The 24,850-nt window shown below is 38.5% G+C and overlaps 1 long non-coding RNA gene across 1 annotated transcript; it reads right to left on the minus strand.

Annotated features, from left to right (window-relative positions):
* Positions 1–2,959: 2,959 nt before the first annotated feature.
* Positions 2,960–19,503, minus strand: LOC135301319 (uncharacterized). Its single transcript, XR_010363071.1, has 3 exons — positions 19,278–19,503; positions 3,574–3,687; positions 2,960–3,358 (listed from the first exon to the last, which is right to left on the minus strand). It is a non-coding gene; the product is annotated as an uncharacterized LOC135301319 (long non-coding RNA).
* Positions 19,504–24,850: the final 5,347 nt, after the last annotated feature.

The following is a 24,850-nucleotide window of genomic DNA, read 5'->3' on the forward strand; positions in this document are numbered from 1 at the left end:
CTTGTCTAGTGACCACCACACAGAACTAACAGCCATGCGTTCCCAAAATTTTAGTAGTTTATTGTGGCCCAGCGCTTAAATCTTCAGACAATTGTGACAATCTATGGAGGAAAAAAGCTTTGGGCCATTGGAAATAACTGTGGTTGTTTAACTCTGTGCACCTCTGTGAATGTCCTTAACAAGGTTTATAAACAAGCTTACAATCTCTAAAGTAAGGCGTGATTGGTAACAGAACACAGGCATTCCCTGTTTTCATTGTCAGTTTCTTGGGATCGTTATGATTAATGGACTTACAGGCTGAAAAATTAGATGTGCAGAAAGCCCTTAGTTCCTCATTAGCAGGAAAATACTAAATTAGTAGGGAAAGGCTCTTCACCTAGAAGGGAATTTTAGACTTGCATTTGTTGTCCCTTTGCTATACCTGAAATACTACTCCTTGCTAATCAGCTTGGTGCCAAAAACTTCTCTCAAATGCTTGTTCTATTGAAGTGCTTGGAATTAGATTAGCAGAAACTCCATGAAAAAAGACATACAGAAAGAAAGACATACAGAAAGAAAGACATGCAGAAAGAAAGAAAGACATACAGAAAGAAAGAAAGAAAGACATACAGAAAGAAAGACATACAGAAAGAAAGAAAGACATACAGAAAGAAAGAAAGACATACAGAAAGAAAGACATACAGAAAGAAAGACATACAGAAAGAAAGAAAGACATACAGAAAGACATACAGAAAGACATACAGAAAGACATACAGAAAGAAAGACATACAGAAAGAAAGAGAAAGAAAGAAAGAAAGAAAGAAAGAAAGAAAGAAAGAAAGAAAGAAAGAAAGAAAGAAAGAAAGAAAGAAAGAAAGAAAGAAAGAAAGAAAGGTAATTTTTCATTCCAAACCTAACAGACTATTAAAATATGAACTTATTTACAAATGAGTTTTTTTCTCTTTTAATAAAGCTTTAGCTTGTGTTTGTGGCAATGCAATAAAACTAGTCTCTGTTTAACACAGAATGTGTCCTTCTGTGGCACAGGAGGATGGCTCCAGATGACCTGTATCACTTCTGTTAGAGTTGATATTTTATCCTCTAAGAAGACTGAAGGCATTCAGACAGACTAATCATCAGTCTGGTTAAAAAGCTCCAGGCTGAAAATGAATCACAAGAAATTTAATCATGCCTTATAAAATATAAACACTTTCCTCTTTAAATCAAGTATTTTGTAACAGCTAATATTTAACTTGTCTCTCCTCTTCTGCTTTAGCTTTGGCTCTAGTAATTTTTTTCCAGGAAAATAGTGAGAAACCAACACAGTTTGGAAAAAAATGAAGAGTATACAAACTCAATATATGAAACACATTTTCAAGAATAACTTTATTAAGAAAATTTTAAAAAGGCAATCATGTAAACCTTCATCTGAAAGAAATATAGACAAGTATTAAGTACTTTTGCCTCTGTAAATCCAAAAATAGACAGTTGCAAGAAGGAAGTTTTGGCTGCCCTATTTTGCCACTCAGTCAGAATTTCAAATTCTGAAGAGTAGAATATTAATATAGTTTAAAAAAAGACTATTTCACACATAAAATACAACAATGTTCATATGGCTACAGTCTGCTCTCATCACATAGCCCTAATACCTAGCATAGGATTTTTGATGCACAAGATAGAAGTAAAAGCTGCTCTTAGAGGGGGAAAGAAAAGAAATGGTTGTAGTCTATTAAGTGGCATACTAGTGCACCTAACTTAACAGGAACTCCATCATGTGTGATAAATAACACACAGGTAAAAGAACACTCTGTCATGCAGAATTTTGTTCAGAAAATAACCCCTGAGGCACAGACCAGGGCAGAAAACTATCAAGATATTATAACTAGTATAATGTTTCTAATAACATGAAAATCTACCTGAAGTCCCAGAAGAAAGAAATAACAAAGACTAGTTGTGCACCTTACTGTTATGTCTACAGAGCACAATGTTGAAAACATCTCGTCAGGCTTTGACTGTGAATGCTGGAATAAACCAGGCCAAAGAAGGTAAGGCTGCTCTTCTCATCTGCACACTTAAGTTTAGAGAAATTATGAAACCATATTTGATCTGCCATCAAAAGGGGCAGCATCACCCTCCCCACCCCTTCTAGCCAAGGATCTCCCACTTACAGTAGCAGGAGCAGTCTTAGATTGTTAGGTCAGCTGTAAAACTGTATTCTCAAAAGAGCCTTCTTACATATTTTCCCTTTGGACAATCCAGTAACTTGACAAACTGCATGTAAATCACCTAGAAAACAGGAATTATCAAAGCTTGCAACACAAAAAGTGTGTCTGAATGGAACAGATACCTACGGAATGCTGCTTTCCTGTAAAACGTATGACCAATACAGTTTAAAAACAGATGCCATTGCAGAAAAATCTCACAATATTAAAAATTCACACAATCATTGGAGCACTGATCACTTCCTTAAATCATCAGAGAAATATTGAGCCTGATTCAAGGGAGAAGGGAGCTTTCTCATAAAGGTGGCGGTATTTGAACTGAGGCATGAAGATTTACTGAGATATTTCTGAGTTCAGTATTGTAATGCAGAGTAGAAACTCTCATTCTGAAGGCTACAGACACACTCCTTGCTTCTGGTGTTCACCCCAGTTGACCATCTCTTCACTTGCTTTCCAATTGCCTGCCTCAGCCATTGGGACACCTTCTCAGAGGTCGTCTTTCTCAAATAGTGCCTCCTGCAGTCCCAACTACATCTAGGAGCAATGTGCTTACTCACATTCTAAGGTAAGCCTCTTTCTTGCAGTTTTGCTTGAGTGACTAAGACTGTACTGACTGTACTAAAATTGGGGACTTCCCTGCAGGGGTCTACACACTGGGCAAGGTTGTGGCAAGTGCCCTGAGGGCACGACCGAGAGCAGCAGGGTGTTCTCAGACTGCCAAGAGATGGGCATGCAACAAAAACCAGACACTCTGTGCATGCCTCTGTCCATGCACAATACCAAGGGACAGAAGGTAAATGAGGATGGACACCACTGGGAAAGGTGGGCTCCTGAGAGTCAGACTGTCTGAATGGGGAAAAAAAATCCCTAAGAAGATAACCAGGCTCACAAAACCAAACAAGGTGTCATCATGCAAGAAAGAGGATCATTTTGCAGTTTGCAGTTTTACAGCAGCATCTGCACAAAGACAAGTGCAGACAAAGACAAAGAATCAGTCATGTTTTATTCTGAAAAGAGTTTCATCCAGTGAAGTGAATCCAGACAGAGCTCATGTCTTTCACCTCAGCCACTCCCATGTCCAGCCTCAATTACACAGCAAGAGTTACAATGCTGAATTTCTTCTCTCATCTTCCTTGTACAGCAAACTCCCAACAGACCTTTGGCAGAAGGGAGACAAGCAGAACATTGAAATCTGAAATGCTGATGGATGCTCCAAGGAAGTGACATGGACTATTTACCTGCTCCTCCTCATCCTTTTCCCCAAGTCCTACAAGCAGCAGCACACCAGTTACCATCCTGTTAACCCATACATTGGGAAGAGCTGGTCCCATGGCCTTTGTTCCTCCTGGTCATGCTGCACCAAGCAAGATACCTGAGCTAGCCCAGGCCTTCCTTCACCTGCTTCAGGACTTCAGAATTATTCAGGCTCCAAGACTTCCTCAGCATTCCCTTTCTCTCCTCAGCCCAGACAAAAACAGCTACTCACCTAGAAACACAAAAAGTGGAATTTAAAGGTTTTATTAGAAGCAACAAAAAATTATTATATTTATCTTACAAAGAAGCTACCAGATAAGCAAATACAGCTGAACTATGACAGGCTGCAATTCACTCAAAATTTAATATGGTATAAACATCAAATTTCAGACATTATATGAGAGAAAGTTAATCAGATTATAAAAATTTGTCTAGATATTGTCTAATGTCAGGCCATGGAGACACAAATCTATATTTTTAGTAGAAACACAGAAGATATTAATATTGAATCACAAACCATGTTAATAGCCAAAATCTTAATTTTGCAGGTAAACCCTGCCTCCCATCTCTATGGGATTTTATGTTACAGACTCCTGAAAGGTTTTAAAAAATGTCTTACACATGGCAAATGAGATTGTTACAGTTCCACTCTGAATATATGCACAGGCATCATCTGCTCTGCATAACACTGCTTGTCTTCAGGATACCACCATGTTCTTTGTTTAAGAAAACATAAGCATATCCCAGAAATACTTTCCATTCCTCATTACAGCAGATTTAGGTTGTTGTTATCTTTATTATTAAAGATTAAAATAAAACAGCAACAGTAATATGGTTTATGCTGTTCATTATAATTTTTTGGGGGGAGGGGATTGGTTTTTGTTTACACATGCTCAGTACCAAGGTTCACTAGTATTTCCAGATTTGGGGAAGGAAAAGCAGGAGATTTGGGTAATGAGACAGAAAAGAGCCAAGGGAAGACCGCAGAGAAGAAGCAACAGTATTGAGATACCATACATGTGTGGACAAAGCACACGTCACACATCACACATCTGTCCCCCTTCTCATCACAAAATTCAGCATTGCCACAGTAAAAGTCAGCCTGTGGCCAGGCACTCCCATATTTTCTGCATCGCATCTGCTTTTCTCTCTCCATAGACCATAGAAGGTCCTGACTTTCCTATGACAGTGCTCATCAAACAGCCCCACCTAAACCAGTCTCTCTTGGATGGGATCCTGAGCATCAGGCAGGACCCCATCCCAGGTAAATACATGGCATCCCCTGGAGTCTAGTGCACACAAGGGGTGTCATGTCACACTGCAGGCATCTCATTTAGAAGCAGCTAATCCCAAAACACTGGTGATTGGCAAGAACACACCCATGCAAGCACAAAGTGTATATTCTTCTGACAGCAATGCAAAACAGCATCCAGCCAGCCAGGCAAACACGGAAACAAGGGGAGGCTAAGGAAGGGCCAGATGTGCATCCAGGGTACACCATCCCCTGAGCATGGCACTGCCAAGGGGCAGGGTAAGGCTGGGGGAGGGTGCAACAGAGAGACAAGAGCAGAATTCTGACTCTTAGGGAGACAGCAATAAATACAATGAGAAATTGCCAAATTCAAATATGAGAGCCATCTTTAACAGGCTTCCAGGACCTCTCTGAAAACTCTCTGGACTGAGCTTTTTGATAACATCTGCTGTGGAACAATCCTATCTAAAAATCTCTTAGGAAAAAAAAAGAGTTTTCTTTTTTTTTTTTTCACTGCATTAGACTTGCAGTTCAAAAATCCATTCTTCCTGTGGTCAATGGTCATGTTTCCTAAGTATTTTTTATGATCTGGACCAGTAATTCCAGTAATATTCAACTGAAGGAGCTACAATCATAATTTTTAACACAGAAATGCTGTCTGCAAAAGGCTTTTAGACTGTGAGGGTTATACTTAGCAGTCTTGCCTGTATAATTTAACCACTCACAGCTAAATGATGAACCATACACAGCAGGGCTGATTTTTTTTTCATTCCTTGCAATAATAAATAAGAAAGTGATTGACCAAACCGTTTCTGTTTAAAAAATACATAGCGTATTACAGTAGAACTGAAATATAAATATAAGACTAGGAAATCTTTGAATGGTTTGCTACTTGCCTTTGCAGTTTGTAAAGTACAGCAGTTATTTAATTGCTACTAGACATCTGTTCCACAGTACTGTCAAGTACTGAGGACTCTAGGAAAAACAGAAAGCAAACAGCACAAAGGGTCATGTCAAATCATTTGCCTTACTCTAAAAACCAGAAGTGGTTCTCAACATAATTAAGCAAATGCAATTTTTTCCATCACCAAAAATCAATTTAGACAGCAGAAAATTGTGAAGGTAATAAATACAGATATGGAGTGAAGGAGAGTAAAGTAATTTAACATATGCTGTTTCAGTTCACACACAATTTAAAATTGTTTTTAGCTTTGCGTATTAAATTTTATGTTTTGTTTCAGTAGAGTACTACAGCAAAGTAATTTCTATAGAGATGGAAACCAGTGCTACTGAGATTTTGGATTTAGTAGCTTTTTGTACATAATTGCAGGAGGCTTGTCACTTTGATGCAAAACTAATTTACATATATATTTTGAGTGCATATATTGTGATTGAAATATATTATTAATGTGCTTTGCAAGTTAATAGAGAAACCTTACATTGTCAGACTAACTGTTGCAAGCAGAAAGCAGAAAGTTAAACAAAGTAGGGAAATAAAATGGTGTCACCTTGGTGTGCAATCAAGGCATAGGAATATCTCTTGCTTCTTTTACACTGCCTGGATGTTTCATAATGATAGCCAAAATCATAAAATGCTTTGAAGGAATTGTGATCCTCCATTTTTAAGACATTAACTTTTGAAACACATTGTTTTAGATGTACTCTTTCTTGTATTATTCATCTATAAAAGCAAAATTTGAACAACCCTTTTAAGAATGTATTTGAAGGCCACCACCATTAATTCCTGTATAGTGGCCAAAACATAGCCTATACATCTTGAGCAGAAACTGACTTAAATTCCAGTAAGTCCTATTTTAGGTAGAAGACCATTAACATTATTAAATCAGTAGGCCATTAGGGGAAACAGCAGTAGCACAGTGGCTGTAGTGACATTATTCCTTAGTTGGTCCCAAAACACAGTCACGATGTCGCTATTCCCTGGTCTCCCATATTGCTTAATGGGGTGCCATCAAGGTCCAGGAATGGATTTTCAAGTGGGAGTAGTTCCCCTGCTCAGCTCTGAGACAAAAAGAAAGGCATTTACTGCAGCAGCTTGCTTAGGGGAGGAGGATGGGTCCCTGGAAAATCAAAGTCAATGTCTCTCCTTGATTTTCCAGCTCTACTCCTTTCAGCTTGGGAAGAGGACTCTTGAGGAATCATCTTGCTAAGGAGTCCTGGCTGCAGCCAGGTCTCTGCAGAGTGAAGTGAAATGCAGTCTGCCTGGCACAGGGAGCTGGAGAGCTTCAGAGCTGAGCCAGGGCCCTGCTCCTCAGGGCAGCGAAGGTACCAAGCATTCCACCACCTGGCAGACAGCTGGCTCCTCCACTAATGTGGAGGAGGTAGTCTTAAAAACAGTTAAACTGAAATGAAATATTCTTTTCTTGCAAAACCATTTCACAAAATCTCAAGAAGGAGTGGATGAGAGGAGAAAAAGGTTACAGGGAAAGAGTGGTTCTTGAGATCTTGAAGTGTATTTATCTGTGTTTTGACAAGCAACATTTTCCTATGTGATACTTGAGAGCAAGCCAGACTACAAGTTACAGAATTAGTTTACTAAGAAAGAAACATACCATGACACCTACTTGCCTAATCTTGGGGAAAATCTCCGCTCATAGCCCAAACCTGCCAATAGATTTTAACAAAAAACTTGTAGCTAAGACATATGAACTGGCATTTTTAAGAATCTGGGGATCTTGCTCGTGTGTCCTTGTTCTTGCAATTTCTTAGAAAGAAATTGTTGTTTTTCCCAAAGAAGAAAAGAAAAAAATCCTAAATTCTAAGCAGCAGGACCATTCTTTACCAGCTAATTTATTTCCATTTGCACAAGCAATAGGCATTCCCAGCTGATCTTGGCTGTTACTTTCTCTGCACACACATTCCAATTTGCTTTCTCTCTCTCTCTGTGTCTACCAAAACGGAAATGGAAAATCCCTCCTGAAAGCTCCTGCTTTCTCTGCCTCCTAACTGAAGCTCTTTATATGGCTTCTCAGACCTAACTCCAGGAGAACTCTCCTCCACGAAGAAATCTTTCACCATAAGTGAAACATCACTGGTCAGGAGCCTTTTACTTCTAACTGTTCCCTAAAGTCATTATACCTTTCCGAGGTGGAAGGATTTAGGGTCTGACAAAAAATCTCTCAGATAGAGGGGTTGTGCATTGAATTGGATGTGTTAGAATTACAGAGCTCTGGTGCACTGCATATTTTACAGCTGTGGTAGTGGATTTGGTCAATTCTGGACTATAGTTACTGAATTAATCAGTCATTATTCTGCAGCAGCATTTTACAGCAATAAAATTCATTGAGTATTTTAAAATGTGAAGCTTGTGCAATTATGTTTTTAAGTTCCCTCTCTGTTGTCTTGCTCCAATGCCTCTGGTCTAGTATGTCATGGTCACCATACCCCATGTCTCTGGTGCTTTGCCAAGGGAGGCAAAGGAAGGACAGAGAGACACTGGGTGGAAAAATACAAGAAATCCTTATGGCAAAGTCGGCACAAATTAAGTAATCCCAAGAGATATTTCAATTGGCTCTTTCAGAGGAGCAAGAGCTCTGGAAAGCATTTGTACAACAGTCCTTAGACAAACATCCCTGTTCTCATCCTACTATTTAATCAATGAGAGGCTCTGCTAGCCATCCGAGTCCTTTCATTCACTGCTTTTTTTCCCTGTGTCACCTGCTCATAGCCCTGATGTGAAAGCACACTGCACACTCCCTGAGAGATCCTTCTTTGCTTTTTGCTTTTATGGAAAAACCATTTCATTGTGTTAGTACAGGTCTGCAATTCCCTACACAGACAGCAGCTTCCAAAATGGAAAAAAATACAGCATGCCAGGTCAAGCATCTTTCTGCAACTGTACTGCATCTAATTGGAGTCTCCAGTCTCCACACTTGTATCCTAGTGTCAGCATCATATGGACCTGAAGGCAGACTGATTTAGAAGTCTGGGTGTTCCAAGTCAGAGAGTACCTACGGCTACTGCTGAGGCCATACCTTGTCACCCTACAACACAAAATAGATGCAATGTATGGTTATTCATAAGCTCTACAGACAGGTAAGAATATGCAAATTTCTCCTGGGATTTTTAAGGCAAATCCAAAACACCTCACCATATGACCATATTAAAAGGAATAATTCAAATTATTCCAAATTAACATATGTGACTTGCAGTATGAACTTCACCATCCTTGCTAGCTCATACAGTATCAGAAACCTGTTTACATTATCATAAAATCACCTCTGAAATTACTCCAGGCCTTGTGATTATGATGAAGGCTAGTTTATTTAGCTATTTTAGTCCTGTGAAGTGATACATTTTCCAGAGATTCATGCTAAGAATTCTTTTTTTTTTTTCCATACAGCATCAGACTCACCCTCTCATCTTTGTGTTTAGACCTTACCCAGCTCCCCAGTGCTCTGTACAACAAATTCAGAACCCTTGCTTTGAAGGCTTGCAGTGTGTGTCTGTGGCAGTGAATTTACCTTCTTTTACAAACCATATTTTCTATACTACTCTCTTCACCTCCCACTCAGAAGAAATGCAGTTCCTTTCATACTGCTTTACAATTCTGGAATGTCCACCCTAAATCTGTCCTAGCTGTGACTGTCTACAGGTGTTCCTTATCTTTTGCTGTTTTCTTAAATTAGGTGATTAGGCTGGTTTCCATGCAACTAAAAGCTTGTAAAGCTTCTGTATCACCCTCTTCTGAGGTTCTGCAGACACATTTTGACACAAATCAAATCAGAAATCTTTATAGTATAAAATAATCTTTTATACAGTAAAGAGGCCCTTACAGCTGCTCCAAAAGTCTTACCTTGACAGTAAGGTGCATAGTGCAACAAGCTGTGATTTCTTTAATTCTTGAAAAGGTAGTTAAAGCCTTATCTTGTTATCCTTTGGCTGAAGTGGAAGGAAAAATAAGACCATATGTAGCCTATTAAAAATAACATAGATAAAGCTGAAGATGAGACATAGGCAAGGAATGTCCAGTAAGTGAAGTTGGAACCATTAATAAGCCAGAGTAAGTTTCCGACTTCTTAATTAGAAACTGAAGACTCTTCTTTCAGATACTCAATTAAAAATTATACAGACATTTCTATTCTGTTTTTCCAGAAATCTAAAGTTTGAGTATCTCATAACAGAGTATACATGAGATACACAAAGAAATATATGCAATATGCATATTATTGCCTTTAATAATGAGTATAAATAATATGTATGCACATGAATAATATGCAATTACTTACAGCTGAAACTAAAAAGTGTCCACTATGTTTTTTGTGAAGAACTAGAGGCCTCTGAATCCTGGAAAACTCTCTCTCTTTGTCTGGGATACTCTGGTGGCTCAGACCAAAGGGTGAGCATAGACAGGAACTCCCAGGTTGTTTTGAAATTCTATCTCCATGGGAGATAGAATACAGGATCTCAGTTATTTTTGCAGGACCCAGGAGAGGATTCCCTGTTCCACACCAGCTCCCAAACTAGCATGGACATCCCTCCCAATGTGGCTAAAGTGGGTCATGTGCCAAGGAGGTCCCCTGTGGGATCTGGTGAATATTTGGGTTCAGACATTGCTGGATGTTCAGCCATCCCAGAAGCATGGAGCATGGAACACTCAAGATTCCCTGCAGAGCTGGCAGCCAGCTTTGCAGTCCAGAAGGACTCTGAGGGGAAGAAGAAGAAGAAAGACATCTCAGATTGCACTTTTGGAAAAAGTAATAAATATGATCTGTCTTGGTACAGATCATAGAATCACAGACTGTTGTGGGTTGAAAGGGGCCTTAAAGACCACCTAGTGCCATGGGCAGAGATGCCACTCACTAGATCAGGTTGGTAAGGGCTCCATCCAAGCTGGCTGTAAGGACTGCCAGGAATGGCTTATCTGGATTCTGGCCTTCCTTGCTTGATTTCTTACACTTCAGTGCTTGTGTTCTAAGAAAAGTGGCCTAAAAGAGTTGCCATCTCTTCCAGAGCTCTCTGCCAGAGAGCCAATGCTTTTTCAGAGATCTGATTGCTAAGAGAGGAGGAGTGGAGTATCATGTCTCTACTTTGTTATGTCCCAAAGAAACCCATGAGCCGATTACGGCAGGTTTGGCAGGAGGGTGGAGATACTTACCTACATCTTCATCTCCTGCAAATAAGTAGCTATGCATTTAAAGCAGTGTGCATGGTAAATAACTGAGACTCCATGAGAAGCAATCCTTCCAGGAGGGATTCACTATGTCTGAACACATTCAGGGGACTAGTCTTCGGGACTTATTTGATAAACACATTAGAAAATCTGAATGCAACACATGCACCAACAGGAAGCTGATGTGGCTATTAAACCAACCACCTGCATGCCAAGCACATGATACAGAGCCTGATCTCTTCAGACATGTTTCCTGTCAGTGATGCATGCAATAAACAAAGAAAGATCCAGAACAGGCTAGTCTGTTGAGTAGAGCTGATCTAGATCTAGCTGTGGCCCCTTGCATTTCAGGAAATTCTCAGGGATGTTGTAAAGAAGTAGAGTTTATAAGCCACCTCTTAACCTCCAGTAAAATAACCACATTATGCTTGTCCCCAGGAGCTAACTCCAGGATCTGTATTTCTTTCTGCAACATTTGAAGGCTAGAACACACTAAGTTAAGTGCTGTAGCAACCCTCTAATAGCTAGTCTCTTTGGTGTTAGCTCTGTACCTAGCACTTTGCCACTGAGCACCAAAAATTTTCACAGCCACATTTACATCTGGATGATGAATCTTCATACCAAAGAATGTTTAATGCTACGTTATCTCAGCTATAATAGTCGACTGTGGGATTTTGTTTTGTTTCACATAGCTCTTCAGAAATTCCAAAGACAGCCCAAAAGCAATCAGATTTGTGCAAACCAAGATATCTGAGGGAAAGAGCACAGAATTATGTGCATTTCTCTGTTCACACTAAATATGGACCTGATAAAGGTGCACATAACTCAGGTGGATAGAAACAGAATGATGACACTTTTATATTTTTTGTTGCTCCTTATAATTAATTCTTTGTTTCCCATTATGTTAAATAGGATGTCCTTTTTGAAAGGACACTTTTAACTTGTGCTTCTGGGTTAATAATTCAGGTGACTTATGTCTCAAAGCAAGGGTTTTGAAATGTCAGTCTTTTATGAATAATAGACAGATTTCATCAAGTTAACTCAGGCAGACACTGCAAAATAAAACAGTAAGGAAGAGTGAAGCACAGTAAAGAAGAGTGAAACATTCCTTTACACTCAGTAACTTGGGACCAAATAATAATATCAGTATTTGCAACAACAATTTGCTTTGTATATTGAACATCTCTTTTCTTTTAAAGTGTTAAAGGGCAGCTTATTTAAGAATTTATGTACCAGCACATTTACAGATGCCAGTATTCACCAACATACAACCCTCCTTGCTGACTAGCAGCACTGAATTCTACCCTGAGAGCAGAAAACCTGGTAAAACACAGTGCAGTGAATCAACATTCATTTATTTCTATGAACATTAAAGGACTAAGGGACCCTGACAGAAAGAAAGAAGATTTAAAAATGAAAGCAGTAATAAATAAGAGCAAAGATAAATCTAGCAGTATCCTATTACAATAAACCAATTTGCAGACCAGTGATGAAAAATAGCCAAAGATGGAACATGCACAACCCTTACATTCATTCTGAGGCCTGTCAGTGAGAAAAGGGAAAATTTTTCATTATTTTGTCATTTGCCCTTTCTTGTAAAAGATGAGCTGTTAGATACTGATTGCAGGTATATTTGTATCAAAAGTACCCTGAAGAGAATATTAATAACCTCCATATGCACCCACATACAAGGACAAACTTTTTTACATTTTTGGGCAGCCATAGCAAATGTTGGGAAAAGAAATGGAAAAGGAAGATAATTTCAATGAAGCATAAAGGGGCACTTCAACAGCAATCAGATTTTGAACATGAGGACTGTGTTTGCCAGCCTACATGACTCACATACCAGGATCAATATATCCCATTTCTCCAGCACCTTAGAAAATCAATTAAATGCACCCTCAAAGACTTGAGAAAGGGTCTAAATGATCATCACTACATCCAGAATTATTCAGCTGGGCATTAACCTACACATAGTGACTTCTCCAGTTACTTAGGGTAACATCTAAAAGTCCAGGAGAAAACAATAAAGACAAAAGAGATAAGAAAAAGTAAGGCAATAATGCAAAGCATTATTAAAAAATCTTTGATCTTGGTGAATGAAACAGAAATAAGATCCCTTCAGTTTTGCAATTCAGCAAATGCACATATTCCTAAATTTCATGAGAAAATAGTGGAAGACGAGGAAAATGGAATCATCCATGAAATTATGATAATGTAAAGGCAGATAAGAGGTTAGAGAAAACAAAAACCAAACTAGAAAAAATCTGATAGGATGATGAGCCCATAGGGATGAGGGAGAGCTGGTAACTGGCACAAATGAGATAGAGGAAAATATTTATAAAACCCTGTGTATTGTAGAGTAATATTCAAGTTAATAATAGAATAGCAAAGAAAAAAACTACCTCAAAGACCTACTTTTATTTAAAAACAGAGTATAAATAAATTTGCATTATTGGTATTGCAGAAGAGAAAAGTGAGGCTTTTACAAGGTTTTTAATGTGCACATTCATTTATTTATTTAACAAAATCAAACAACAAGGAGTAACTCAAGTCCTCTTTATTAGCAGCATGGATGGTTCAGATGCCTAAAGTGGAGGGAAACTGGACCAGCTGCTCTCCACAGGAGCTGATTTTATTAATAAATATTGACACAGAGATTCTTGCCAATATGTTTGACAAATAAAGACAAGTGAGTATATCAGCATTATGCACAGCTGGATAAGGATTTGCAGTGTGATGATTTTCTGTGGAGTACAGTAAGAAGACCTTTTTGCAACACACAATTTCCAGGGGGAAAAAAAGTCTTTTGGGTTATTTTAGGTTCTGTATGCATGTCTACAAATCCTGCACTGAGAAGAGGATGATGAGCTGCTTTTTATTTAAATGCATGTTGGTATACATATAGATGCAGTAAACAAAAATGTATTCTTGCCTAAAACAGAAAAAAAAAATCTTGAATGAGCAGAATGGGAAGTGTAGTATGTGAATTGCAGAAAATAATATCACTGAGGATTTTAATTTCTGCCATACTTAAACCTTGCAGAATTTATCTTTTGAAGAGTGAAATTATTTTAAGTAGATTTAAGTTAATAAAAAGTACCTGGAAGAATGCTCTCTGTTCCCATCTGAACCACTACAACTCTTACTGAAGTAAAATCTTAGATCTTACCACATGAGGAACAATGGTTACTTGAATCAGACCAAGATCACGGTTTTGGGCAAATAGTTGGTAGTTTTTGTGCAACATTCCTGTTCTTGACAGCAATAGCATCTGTATTAGATCTTAGCTCTTATTCAACTCCCATTTTAATGCAGGTCTCCTCATCACTCATACTGCCACAGTGGTAGGTCACCCAAATCTGCCTGTAAACCAGGCAGTACCCAACCCCAAAATTTGTAGTTTAAGAATAAATCACATAGTGATTTATTCTCAAACAGCACCTGAGACTGTCCTCCAGCAGCATCCCAGGAAGCCCTCTGTCCTGTAGAATTCCTTGCTGTTAGCCAGCATACAGTTAGTGTGACAGGGTTTTTCAGAAAAGAAGAAAGAACTGTAACCAGTTCAATTTTGAAATCTACATGACTTACCAATAAAAATATTTATACCACAGAACACCAGTAAACCATTCTTGTTAATGTCATGTTAGGTAGTAATCCAAAGAATGTGAAACTCTTCTATGTCTCCAGATAATTAATGTGGCTGATATTTTGAGAATGAATAATACGATGTTTTGGAAAAATGTCTTTCCAACAATAAATAAGGATGTTCTTTCCTAACTTTCCCATGCATGAGAAAGAGGAATGGACACCATTAATTTGGTTTACTATTCCTGACTGATACCCCATACCCCTACCAGTGAAACAACAAAAGTATAATCTGTTGGCTTAATGAATTGTTAGTGAAAATTACGACTTTATTTTATTTTTTGTAATAATTTATTCTTTGACACAGATGTTCATTATCTGCTTCTGACAAGTGATGGTTAGAAGAACAATAATATTTTTTATGATCTGACCTTTCACTGTGAATATTCCAGCCATGAGAATTTTAGTCAGAGCTAGCAAGTACTTTTGACAAATTCAGTGTATCCACATAAAACTTTCTAAATTCTGTTAAAATGACATCTGACATTACCAAAACGGGTAATGCTTTCCTTGAAACAGTTGTGCAGGCCAGGTTCTTTGAGAGCAGAGCTCTGCCATGCACATCCCTCATTCAATGTCTGTCTGCAGGAGCCTGGAGGCTCTCTGCTCTGCATGTGGTGCACAAAACCCCCGTCAAGCTGAAGGGTGAGGGGTGTCTGCTCATTTAGAGCAGAGGAACACGATCTGGTGCAATAGGATCACCACACTGAGATGCCAGAGCTGTGTCCAGATTTAGTGCTTGGCTGTGGAAGCAGCACCCTGGTGATCACAGGGGTGAGGCAGCAGTGCCTGGAACACAGCACTGCACAGACTCAGCTGGGCGTGCAGTGCTGTGATCCACCAAAGCCCACGCTGGAAGCAGGGCATGGAGAGCAAAGCTGAAGCAGAGAACTGCTGGAAAACCTAACCCAGTACCCTGTCCTTCCTGTTTCAAAGGAGAATCCCAGATTTAATGTGTCACAAACATTTTATCAAGAAAGTTGGCAGGTAGTGCAGGATTTTATAAAGACAGTATTATTATCTCTCTGGAGCTAGGCTGTCCAAAGTTGCTCTGTGGGTCATTAATTCAGTGGGAGAACTCAGAAAATGCAGAAATATGATCAGACCGGTACTGAGAATTTACAGAAATTTCACTGAGTTTTTTAAAGCAAAGCTTTACAGCCATGAGTTCATTCACAGTCAAGGGTATTTAGAAAAATTAAGGCCTTTGCGGTGAGGCCTTTCCTGAAGCTGTCACAGACCCTCCTGGACCGAGGTCTTGCTCCCAGTTGCACAAAGTTGCTCTGGCTGCTGCACTAGCTCACCCAAAGTTTCTATATGCTTCAACCACACTTTCAAGTTGAAGTTTAATGTCAACTTGAAATGAAAACACAGATTTGACAAAAAACAGATTAGGTCACTGTACCAAGTGAAGCCAGTTAAGCTTTCTACCAGGTATTTTCTACAAATTCTGGAGCCTGTTTTCTGTTACACACATAAGCACAGAAACTTCACAACTCTGTCTGGAGAACATTTAGTTCTTTTATGAGATTCTGGTTTTCCATTTAGTCAATCCAGCTTCATCTATCCTTTTTTACTGCTGTAGTCTGAGACATTGCAAATACCTGAGAAGATGGGGCTAGCAAAGGCAGTCTCATCTTTAGCAATAGAATAGATATAAGTTTCTGTAATTTTATTTTTCTTTTCCAATGAGTAAATGTGCGTGATTCTTTGCTTTTCAGTGAGGATTTCTTTTGCCTTTCATTTTAGAAATGTTCCCTTACTTCATTTTAAATCATATTCACAGCCCTGAAAGCTTCAGTTAAAATAGTTGTGCTCATCTGAAGCATTCTCTTTGATCAATGGCAATGATGAAATTATAGAAAACCCTTTGTAAACTGTCATTGCATGTGAAATCATTATTTCTACAATATTAATGCAGAGCAGCAGATCCCCGCGCTTCCATCCCCTGCTCAGCAATATTGTTCCTAAGATAAAAGGTGTGAATCATTTGTTTTACTATTCTTTTGAGTTACATTAAAAGGAGGTAATAAAAAAATAAATGTCATTTTCATGATCTTGTTCTACATTCCAAGAAAGAAACCTAGAAAATTGCTCAGCCTAGGCTATATACAAATAAATAATATACACAGGATATATGAGAAACACCAGAAACAAGCCAGAGCTGCATTATCTCAGAACATTTTTATTAACATAATGTACAAACACTGCTCTTTCCCATCATGATCTCACATCATTCCAGTATTATAAAGCAACACATAAAAATGACTATCAGAAAGAAACATTGGGGTAAATAAAACCTTTTCAGAATGACATCCTACCTACTCTACCAACCTTCTTTCTCCAGGTTTGGTGTGCTATGTGTGGCATGTAAGCAGAGGAATCTCTTTTTTCACTGCTATTCTGGGAGGGGTGTCAGGAGGTGATAAATCTGTGCAGGCTCAGAGCAGGAGGCAGATCTCTGGTACACATCAAGGTAGGGAGAGGGTGCACAGCTGGTTCTGGGAGTCAGCAGCTTCCTCCTCCAAGACAGTGCCACATCTCTGTGACACTGCAGCTCCTGCTGCTTGGAGTGGGTCAACAAGGAGAGAAAAGACATCACCCATTTTTCTGATGGTGTCTTTTTATCCTCCCTCAGGGCTGCTATGCTTTCCCTCAGGAATGTGCACAGACAGAAGGGATGACTAGCACCATCTGGATGCCACCTTAGCCCATCCTTGCTCTGTGCTGAGTAAGGCACCCCTTGGAACAAAACCCACTGCATGTGAAAGGACTCCAAGGTTTGAGCATGATAACTACAAGTGACATCTGGGTGAAGACTTTGGTTACATGGGCACAACAAGGGTCAAAAGATACTGACATCACCTCTGCTCAAAATGAAGTAATTGCTTGGTCCAATTATTGCTGAGGCTTAGAATAAAGACTTTTCATGATGCATTAAATCAATTTCATCCATTATATGCATTCACAGGCGGGTATAAAAACAAAATTAGTTAACCAAACATCAGAAGGACTCAGTTTTTCCCCAAGAGAAATAGTCATCACTCATACAAATGTTACAGTCAAGTTTCAAAAGTGGTTTCAAAAATGGTCTTGAGCTATGAACAAGCTGTTTCCATTAAAATTTCCAAGCAGATGATAAAGTTAAGCAAAACCGTGGCACATATAACACAATATAAAGCTGTGGCACTGCAGAAGAAACATTTATAAAATGTTTTCTGAAATAATTTATATGGGCTGATGTTACACTAAGGGTTAAACAAATCCTTAAGATTTCACCATAGAAAAGTTTATGGGGTCATCTGTCTGAGAAGCTGTGCAAGAGCAAATAATGGTCACCAACTGGGAAACAGAGGCAGATAATTAAGGAAAATAATTCCTTCAGTTTTATGTCATCATTCATTAGAAATTAAGTCTACTTAAGATGACTAAACCAGAAAATAATTTTCAGCAGTAGAATGTCCTGTAAATTGTTATGATACTATAGCCTGGTTTTGAGTAGTTTTGAGCTGATTTTTTTTCTTGTGCAAGAAATCCCCAAACCTTTCAATAGAGAATGTGGAGGAGAGGGCTGTTCAGCCTAATATGGTGAACAAACACTAAGAGAAGCTTATGTAATGTGGAAAAGAAGGTGTAACTACCAGGTCAGCAAGAAGATAAGATAAAGATTACACACACACACACACATATATATATATAAACACTATATATATCTTTATATATATGCCTTTATATTGTTTAGCCAAACACTCAACATACAAGGAATTGATCTAGCAAGTATCTAATACAGATCCAGTTTTGATTCCAGTTCAGCGAAGCATGAAATTAATTCTTATATTTAAACACATGATTTAATACTTTGCTGGGACTCATATTTTGTCCTGCCACATCTAGTCTTGCAAATGTGATGACGCCTATGCCACATCTTTTCCAAACTAAGCCAAAGATAGGTTTGAAATAAGCAGTTTTGGTTTTATGTTTAGTAGCCACAGAGGTAGGTTTGTAGTCCGTTCTCTGTTTGGATGTAAGTATTATCAATAGGCAGAAAAAAAGAAGGGAGGATGAAGATATTTTGCAAGAGGAATCATTAAGACACGTGACTATTTTTAGAAACAGACATTTATAATGTCACTCTGCTCCTTTCAGCCCTGAAGCAGAGATAATTCTTGAAATTTGCTGGGTCTAAGTATACCTATTTATTATACTACTCTATACTTCATCAAAAATCATGATAGGAAAGGTTTCCAATGTTTGTTGCCAATTGTCTCATATAAAACATCTGGTTAGTTCTGTTTGTAATAAACAAAAGTCTCCATCTTCAAATAACCCTGGTTTGTTTTGTTGCTTTTGCCTTGTATGTACCCCGAGCAGTTTCTGAAAGTAAAACTATAAAACCTCCCATGTCGTCTCCTTAATTCCTGTATCACCTACCTAGTTTTCACAGCAAGATTTCTGTTATAATCAAATCACTTTCAAACTAACCAAATAAACCAAACTAACCTTGCAGCTAACCTTTACCTCTGGTCTAGCCCTCTGTTAGGAAACAGGATGCAGTGGTGTTCTTTTGGTTTACAGACATGCACAGTTAGGTCTTCTGAGACTTTCTGAAACAACTATTTGCATTAAAATACAGTAAAATTAAAAATGGCAGAACTGGGACTAATACTGATAACATCATTTGGACCAGCTGTGCCACAGTGTGCTACCCAAAGGAATCAAGGATTCATTATTTTTAAACAAATTATTGAAGCTCAGTACATCCAGAAGTTATAAAAGAAATTAGAGTACTTACTGTATATAAAGACTGCTGTAACCTTTATTTGACTGCAGCCAGTACATTTGATGACTACATTCTGATTGCTTCTGAGTTTGAACAGAATCTACAGGAAAGGACTGTTGCCTGTAATGCTCTGAAGAACTCTTCTGAGGAGGGAAGAAATAACAAATAATTAAGAACTTTGAGATTTCAGCAGCCACAAGCAAAAGTACATGCTAGGGGGTAATTTTGCCATAAAACAATCTGCCTGGAGTTGCTGCCAGTTTAACAGCTGTGACTGAGCATCTCTGCAGCAGACATGCTTTGCATGGGGCACTGAATTCAACACCTGCATGTCTGCAGGGTCATCCAGCCTCTGCAGCACAGGGAGCAGAGCCCAGTGCCCAGCAAAGCATGCACTGGAGCAAGGCTACTGTCTTCTGCTAAAAACAAGGAACAGCTGTGGTGAAACCCCTTGCAACATCAGTGAAGAAGACACAGTGTTCCAGAAAGAGAGAACCAACCAAACGGAGTTAGAGCAGTGAGAATTTGGTCCTTTACTCATCATGAGGGAGAGCTTTCCTCCCCTCTTTCCTCACTTGGTTTGTTTTAATCTCTGTCATCACAACTGCAGAGTGAAGGCTCAACCTTTTAACAGCAGTCATTACCTAGGAGTTCTCTCTTCCTCACACAGGATTTCAAAATGGGGCTATGTAAGGCCTGGCAAAGCCTGGGTCCCAACACGAGTGAAAAATATTCAGAAAACATTCTGAAAAATTAAAATCCAATTACTTTCTCAGTATCTGAAGGCTTCTTTATTGTAGAGCTGCAGCGTATGACTCAGTAACACAAGCAGATAAGAGGGATCAGTCATCACTGTAACCCAAGTGTTGAGGCAAGGAATTTGAAGCATCTTCCTGAGTCACACAGATGAGGACCAATCCTACTTTATTCTCAAAGTGCCATCAAGGGTTGCAGCTCCCTAAAGAGTACAAAGCAAGGTGACGTCAGAAAAGCCTGATGACTGCAACGCCTTAAACTCTGCTATTGTCTCAACAAATCTTTTGCTTTAATAAAAAATGTTGAATTTCACATTCAGTAGTGTAAGAGTCAGCTCGAATACTGAATAAAAGTCAGACTTGTTGACGTGGTCATACTTCTAAATAGATGTTGGGATGTGTGTGTCTTGGAGAAAAAAACAAGGCACATATCTCTGGAAGGGGTCCATGCCTTAGCAGAAATTTGTATGACACCTTTAGAGTTTGGCCAGAAATTATAAGAATTCAAAATCAGTTAAAAGGTAAGTGTGTCAATACTCTTTCCAATCCAAATTTTTCCTGATCAAAAGATAAAAATAATTTTTAAATATGAACTGGAAAGTGTTCATTTTGATCACAGGGGTTTGCATGGCTTACCCTTTTTTCCAGCAGATAATTTATTTTATAAGTATGTCTTTTAGAAAACCAGTAACATCATTATGACGTGGTTCATCTTGCAGACTGACAGCTATAATGGACTCAGACATCATATTAGAAGGAATACACTTGTGAACTCCTAGCTATAAGTAATTTCTATGTATTTTCAAATTCTATTAGAGCAATGAAAAGGTTACTCTGTTTAGTCTGAAAATATTGCACTCAAAGGAGAAATTTAAGCAGGAAGAATAAAACCACCGGAGTACAAAGTGTTCTTTGCACAAAGTATTCTAAACAAAGTATTCTTAAAAGCAGGTGATATATTATTTTATGGTGAGCAGAACAGTATGCAGTACTAATGTGTCTTTATGAGTAAATTTGTAGGGCAAAAATATCAATCAGACTGTGCAGCATGAAGTAAACACTGAGCAAAATGACTACAGGGACTTCTGCATTAATTTGGTAAAGGAGGAAACTTCTGTTAAGTTCCTCTCAAAAGCAGCAGGAAAAGTGCCATTTAGCACCTGCTTTCTGTGTTGATCCCGAATGACGTGCAGAGGGCCAAAGCAGATACATTAGTGCATCATATGCCAGGCAGTGGGAGAGCCTGTGTGAGCCTGCAGAGCAGCAGTCCCCGTGGCCAAACACTTTCCTCTCCCATCAGGCTGCAAAAGAAGGGCAGGTGAAGCAGGTGAGACATCTGCTGACACAGACACAGTGACATATAAAGCAAGATTAGCAGGTGTCTAAAGAAACCTCAGAGAAAATGGGAAAAAAAAATATTATTCTTCCTTCTATGGAAAGAACTTCCCTGCACAGATCAACTGTGAATGAACCAGCTGGCAGGCAGCAAACAGATCATCATATTTGCTTCTCTCCAGGCCCTGGGCGGAGATCAGACACGCTCAGGGAGCAAATGAAAAGCAGTTTTATTCCACAGACTCTCAGTGGCACAGTCATATGAGAGATTTTGTTGGTAAACCAAGTTTCTTCACATTCAGTCATTGAGTCAGTGATGGCCAAACTCTGGTGAAGATAGCTACTGGACTGTTATAACGTTTTGCTACCTGTATATTCCTACATCCAATATTATTTTAAGATAAACAATTCTTGCTTTTAATTACCTAGATAGATTTCACTATTGATTTTGTTATATTGAATACATTTCAATGTTTTTATATACCTACTCACTAATAAGAATGGGCTTTGAACCCATTCAAAGAATTGATCAGAATTAATTTTTAGAATAGCTAATTAAACTAAACCAAATCATTTTGGGAGAATGTTCTTTGAATATGAAATAAGGTAAACTGAATTAATTTGGCTTTTGCATAGGAAATAGAATGTAGTAATTTCATTTCTCTATAGCATACATACATAGCGCAGTCAGATCCACTAAAAATTCTCACTCTTACTTAGAACAGGAAAATTTTCCTAATTTGCCACTCAGTGCTAGGTCCAGAAAACCCTGTGCCAATTGCCTACTCCAATCAATCACCAAAAAACTGTGTAGTAGTGAGCAGTCAACACACAGGCAGTTTGCTGATATACCACCTCCTCTTTTTAAAAGGCAGTAAGTAGTACTAAAAAGTAAAAAGTTCTCTTTCCATTCACTGATTTGTCTAAAAAATATGGGAAGAGTCATATTGAGCAGCAAGATTATTGTATCTTGCAGTACTGAGCAATGGAAGGCATTTAAAAGAGTATATTCTCTCTTCCCTGAAATATATACCCTTTATTCTGACCTTTAAACTGAAGTAAATGGGAATATTTATTAGAGACTGTAATTTACATCTTTTCAGGGTATCACAAGAGTGCTGTCTGCATCCTTATTTGTGATTAGGCAGAGTTTCATCATCCCTCTTTTTCCTGGTTGTGGTGATAGGGGCAGGTGCAGACAGTCACATTCAGAGCCCTTACTCCTGTGGTCAGTGAGGTAACTAATTTCTTTTGTAGTGGCTCAGGTGCTTTTCCTGAGCCTTTGATACTGAATGCAAATTGAATCCTTCAGAAGCTGCCTTTCTCTGCTGTAGAGGCTTAGATTTTGAGTGACTACACAAGTCACCAAATACTGTCTGCACACAGTTATTCTGTAAGATAACTCAAACTTTAAGCCTTACTTATTTTGATAAGCACTAGCCCACTAGTTCCATTCAATCTAACTACTTAGATTACTTAAATTTAAAACCACGACTAATTATTGCTATCTATGTGTCAGCCATTATGGCTGTTTCCTTGTCTAATGATAGAGAGAAACCTTACTTCACCCCACACAATACTTAGAAATTCATACTTGTGACTACTAATATTTGAAAAATTGAAACTGTATATCCAACTGAATTTTTGTTAAGCTGGGCCAAGCTATTTGTAGTGAATACAAATAATGAGGTTGGTGCTTTCCCTTTTCTTATTGATTTATTAAATAAGTGGGCCCTTATAAGAAGATAAGCTATCATCTTTTGAATGTCAGAAATAAAAGCAGTAAATAGTCAAATGACATCCTGTCTCTCCTCATCAATTCTCTGACTCACCTGCATCCATGCTCAGATCAAATAGAAGTCCAATTTGTATTCTAAATTTTGTATCCAGTGGGACTGTGCTCACAGAACGGCCACTTGACCTTTCCACTGTGAATGTCAGAGCAAACCATATCTCTTAAAAGTAAAAACATCCAGGAGCTCTACTAGACCACTGAGCATTCATAGTAGTACACATAAACATCAGACTGTTTCTGAGGTTTAATAAGCCTTAGAGACTTATTTAAAATACCATGGCAGAAACAAACCATTATGGACTTTAGAAGGCTCTTATGAATGTATGGGATCTCGACTAATTTTTTTTAATTTTTGTTTGTTTGTTTGTTTGTTGTTTATTCTTAGTGTTTAGAGTCTAAGGTTAATTATAGCAACCCTTTCCGCAATATGGAGACTGAACAAAATCAAAAGGTCCTCCCAGTGGTGATGATGCCTGCAGGCAGGGATATCCAAATCTTCACCCCTGCCTAGATGTAATAGTGAATAAATCTAGTGGAAAGGTGCTCATTCTCTTGGGGCACAGTTTAACAAGTTCTTCATAACAACAAATTCATCCAAACCTTCATCTGCCAGATCCCAACTTGTGCTGCTCTTCAGAAGCAGCCATGAAGGGCACTGTGCTCACTGTGGGGAGCAGGCTGTCAGTGTTCACGTCATGCTTTAACTGGAAGCTACTCTAAGCCCATGGTACACCCCAGCTAAAGAGCTTTAGAGCTTTAGTATTCAATTGATTTCATATATCAATTAATGTGTACTTTTAAATGTTCAGATGCAATTTGCTTCCTTTGTCCTCAGTTTTCCAGAGCTGCAGAAAATGTTTGGAGCTGGCTTTAAAGTCCCAACAACAAATGAGTGGTAGAGGATTTTGCACATCTTGTGGCCTTTCCTGAAATTTCCATGGTTCTTGGTAAGCTCAGAAATTTTCAGCACCTCTTTGTTCAAACCAGAGCTGGCCTCTCTGGTTTTTTCTTTGGCAGTGCTTAACACTGTGAAGATGGGGGTAGCTGGGAGAGTTGCTGTCAGATTGCAGACAATGCAGAACAATTATTAATGGTGCTGTTGGAGTAATTGTCGACATTTCAGCCTCATGGATTGATCTAAATTACCATCTGACCTATGTAATAGTCTACAGTACCTAGCAGAAGTGAAGAAGGATTTCTAGCAAATTGCCTGACTTCTGACAGTGTGCTGTACTCCACTAAAGCATCTTAGAGCAGCTTGTCCTCATAGCTGTAGCTGAAATAAAAATTATCCTCTTTTTATTCTTTATTTTTCTCTCAAGAAGCCCTCAAGTCATACATTTTTTGGGATGTATCAAACATGCATTACCAGCTACTCAAATTTATTTCACTTGTGAAAATATGTGAAAATATATATCTAAAATTTCAAGGCTTCTATTTCCTTATATATTTTCCCTTTTTCAGGTGAAGGATTACACCTTAATACCTATGAAGAGTCTCTGCAATTAGGAGACAAGTCCTTCTCCTAGAAATAGCAAGTCACGAGCATAAGGAAGGTGGGTACTTCATAATTTCAACATAGGTTTCAGCTAATGCATTCTGATAAATCTTTCAATCTAACAAAATGAGGGCGTGAAGAGGGTCAGAAAAAGACAAATGGTCTACAATATCCCTTACTGACTCTTATTTTACTTATGTTG

This window comes from Passer domesticus, chromosome 5 (assembly GCF_036417665.1).
Source record: "Passer domesticus isolate bPasDom1 chromosome 5, bPasDom1.hap1, whole genome shotgun sequence".
Lineage (NCBI taxonomy): Eukaryota > Metazoa > Chordata > Aves > Passeriformes > Passeridae > Passer > Passer domesticus.